Genomic DNA, 4414 nt, shown 5'->3' on the forward strand with positions numbered 1-4414 from the left:
TAGTGGGCATGTGAACTCTGTGTGGAATGCAGTAGGCAGTGGGAATGTGAATGCTGTTTCTATATAGTGCAGCAAAGCAGTGGGCATTAGAATATGTGTTCCTGTAGAGTGAAATACAGCAATGGGCCTGTGAATGTGTGCTACTGTAGAGTACAGTGATGGCAGTAGACACGGTAATGTGTTCATTTTAAGGGCATTGAAAGGAGCAGCATGTGAATGTGTGTTTCTATGTAGTGCAATATGCAGTGGGTATGTGAATGTGTGTTTCTGTAGAATGCAAAATGGCAGTGGACATGTGAATGTGTGTTTCTGTAGTGTGGGGAACAACAGTGGAATGGGAATGTATGTCTGTACAATTCAGGAAAGCAGTGAAATTGGATTGTGTGTATCTGTAAAGTTAAGTATGCAGTGGGCCTGTGAATGTGTATTACTGTATGAGTACACTGATAGCAATGAGCATCTGAATATGTGTTTATGTTAAGTGCTCTGATGACAGCAGGCATGTGTATGTGTGTTTCTGTAGAATACAGTGGAAATGAGAACAAGTATATCTGTAGAGTTCAGGATAACAGTGGGCACATGACTATTTCTATGGAGTGTAAGTTGGCAGTGGGCATATGAAGGTGTGTTTCTGTGGAGGGCAGTGTTGCACTGGAAATGTGTGTAAATGTCACTGTAGTGTGAAGTATGCAATGGGCATATGAATATGCATTTCTGTAGAGAGCAGGATGGCTTTGGGAACGTGAATGTGTGTTTCTGTAGAGTGCAGGAAATCAGGTGGCATGGAAATGTGTATTTGTTGAGTGTAGGATAGTAGTAAGTAAGTGAATATGTGTTTCTGTAGAGTGTAGAGATAGAAGTGGCCATATAAAAGTGTGCTTCTCTAAAGTATAGGATAGAAGTGAACATGTGAAAGTGTGATTCTGTGGAGTGCAGTACTTATTGTGCATGTGATCGTGTGTTTCTGTAGAGTACAGTATAGAGTGGCAAGTGAATGTGTGTTTCAGTAGAGAGCAGGACAACAATGGGTAAGTCAATGTGTGGTTTTGTAGAGAGAAGGATGGCAGTGTGCATGTGAACACTTGTTTCTGTAGAGGTCAGTGATCACAGTGTATATGTGAATGCGTTTCATTAGAGTGTAAATTAGCAGTAGGCATGTGAATGTTTGATTCTATTCAGTGCAGGGTGCAGTGTGCCTGTGAATGTTTCTCAGGAATGCAATTTTGGCAGTGGTCATGTGAAATTGTATTTCTTTTGAGTTTATTGATGGCAGTGGGCAAGTGAATGTGTGTTTCTGTAGAGTACAGTATGCAGTGAACATGTGAATGTGTGTTTCTATGCAGTGTTCTTTACAGTAGGCATGTGAATGTATGTTTCTGTAGAGATCAGGATAACCATGGGCATGTGAATTGTGTTTTTGTATAGTGCAGGATGGCAGTGTGCATGTGAATATGTGTTTCTGTGGAGTGTAGTGATTACAGTGGGCATGTGAATATGTTTTTCATTAGAGTGCAGGATAGCAGTGGGCATGTGAATATGTGATTCTGTAAAGTGCAGTATGCATTGTGCCTGTGAGTGTGTGTTTCTGAGGAGTGCACTTTTGGCAGTGGGCACGTGAATGTGTGCTTCTTTTTAGCACATTGATGTAAGCAGGCATGTGAATGAGTGATTGTGTAGAGTGCAGTGATGGCAGTGGGCATGGACTCATGTGTTTCTGTAGAATGTAAGATAGTAGTGGGCATGTGAATGTGTTTCTGTAGAGTTTAGATATGGAAGTGGGCATGGTAAAATATGTATTTCTGTGTAGTGTATGAAAGCAGTGGGCATGGGAATGTGTGTTTCTGTAGAGTACAGTGTGAGGTGGGCATGGCAGTGTGTGTTTCTATGCAGTCCTGTTGGCAGTGGCAATGTGAATGAGTGTTTCTGTAGAGTGCAGTGATGGCACTTCGGATGAGACTGTGTTTCTGTAGAGTACTTTGATGGCAGTGGGCATGGGGTCACATGTTTCTTAGAGTGTAAGATAGCAGTGGGCATTTGAATTTGTGTTTTTATAGAGAGCATTACGTATTGTGTAAGTGATCATGTGTTTCCTTACAGTGCAGTATGCACTGCACATGTGAATGTGTGTTTCTGTAGAGAGAAAGAAAACACTAGGAATATGAGTGTATAGGACAGCAGTGGGCATTGGAATTTGTATTCCTATAGAGTGTAGTATAAGCCTGTGCATGTGTTTTCATCTAGAGTGCAGTGATAGCAAGGGGCAAGTGCCTGTGTTTCTGTAGAGTGCAAGAGCACAGTGTCCATGTGAATGTTGTTTCTGTAGAGTGCATCATAGATAATGCAAGTGTGTGTGTGTGTGTGTGTGTGTGTGTGTGTGTGTGTGTGTGTGTTTAATTCAGTGATGGTAATGGGCATGTGAGTGATTGTTTCTGTAGAGTACAGGACAGCAGTAGGTATTGGAATGTTTGTTCCTGCAGAGTGTACTATAACAGTAGCCCTGTGAATGTGTGTTACTGTAGAGTGCAGTAATATCAGTGGCCATGGGATTATGTTTCTTTACAGTGCAGAAGCACAGTGTCCATGTGAATATGTGTTTCTGTAGAGTGTAGTATGCACTTGGAATGAGAATGTGGTTTTCTGTAGAGACAAGGACAGAGGTGGGCATGTGAATGTGTGTTACTGTAGAGTGCAGTGATGGCAATGGGCATTTGAATATGTGTTTCTGTAGACTGATGTAAAGCAATAAGCATGTGAATGTGTGTTTCTGTAGAGTGCAGGGTTGGCACTTGGCATGTAAATATGTGTTTCCATACAGTGTAGTATATTGTGGGCATGAAAATGTGTGTTTCTGTAAAGTTCATTATGTAGTAGTCATGAGAATGTGTGTTTGTGTAGAGTGCAATATGGCTGGGGCATGAGAATGTGTGTTTTGTAGAGTGTAGGAGGCAGTAGCGATGTGAATGTGTGTTTCTGTAGAGTGCAGGATAGCAGTGGACATGTAAATTTGTGTTTTTTTAGATTTGCAGAGTGGCATAGGGAATATGTATGTTTCTGTTGAGTAAAGCAGTGGTCATGTGAATGTGTGTTTCTGTAGAGTGTAGGTTAGCAGCTCTCATGTGGGTTTATGTTTCTGTAGAGTACAGACTAGCAGAGGGCATTTGAACATGTTTTTCTGTGGAGTGTATAAATTCCATTGGACATGTATTTGTTTATGTAGAGTGCAGGGTTGACAGTGGGCATTTAAATTTTGTTTCCTTAGGGTGCAGCATGGCAGTGAGAATATGAATGTGTGTTTCTGTTGAGTGCAGTATGCATTGGGCATGTGAATGTGTCTTTCTTTAATGTGCAGAATGGCAGTGGTCGTGTGAGTGTGTGTTTCTGCAGAGGATAGTATGCAGTGGGCATGTGAGTGTTTGTTTCTGTAGAGTGTAAAATGACAGTTGGCATGTGAATATGTGTTTCTGTTGAGTGCAGGATAGCAGTAGGCATGTGTTTTGTGTTTATGTAGAGTGCAGGTTAGCATTTGGCATGTACGTTTGTGTTTCTGGCAAAGGACCTGTGAATGTGTGTTTCTGTAGAGTGCAGGAAGGCAGTGGAAATGAGAATGTGTGTTTCTGTAAAATTCTTTATTCTGTAGTGATGTTAATATGTTTTTATGTAAAGTACAGTATGTAGTGGGCATGGGAATATGTTCTTTTTAGAATGCAGTATGACAGTTGGTATGTGAATATGTGTTTCTGTAGACTTCATGGATGGCAGTTGGCATGTAAATGTATGTTTCTATAAAGTGTAGCAATGCAGTGACTATGTGAATATGTATTTCTCTAGAGTGTAGTATGGCAGTGGTCATGTGAATTAGTGTTTTTTTTTTTGGAATGCAGGATAAAAGTAGGCATATGAAGTTTTGTGTGTAGAGTGCAGCTTTGCAGTGGTCATGTCAATATGTGTTTCTGTAGAGTGCTTGATATCAGTGGGCATGTGAGTGGAGGTGCCTACAGAGCCCATCATGTATTTTGTAGTTACACATTTTACAGAGTTCAGATGTGAGAAATGTGCCTGTGAGTGTTTTTCCTGGGGAGTAGAAATGGGCACAGTAGGCATGTGAGTCCTGACCCCTACCGATGCCACAACTTGGCAGTGTACTTGTGAGTCCATGTAACCCCAGAGCAGAGTTCAGCTTGGAACTCTGAGTGTATGTGCCTGCAGTTTCATGGTGGTGAGTAAGTGGCTTCAGTTGCACAAGGCCCAGTTCTTTTTTTTTTTTTTTTTTTTTTTTAATTAGGTATTTAGCTCATTTACATTTCCAATGCTATACCAAAAGTCCCCCTTACCCACCCACCCCCACTCCCCTACCCACCCACTCCCCCCCTTTGGCCCTGGCGTTCCCCTGTACCGGGGCACACAAAGTCTGCGT

The sequence above is a fragment of the Mus musculus genome, chromosome X (genome assembly GCF_000001635.26).
Source record: "Mus musculus strain C57BL/6J chromosome X, GRCm38.p6 C57BL/6J".
Classification (NCBI taxonomy): Eukaryota; Metazoa; Chordata; class Mammalia; order Rodentia; family Muridae; genus Mus; species Mus musculus.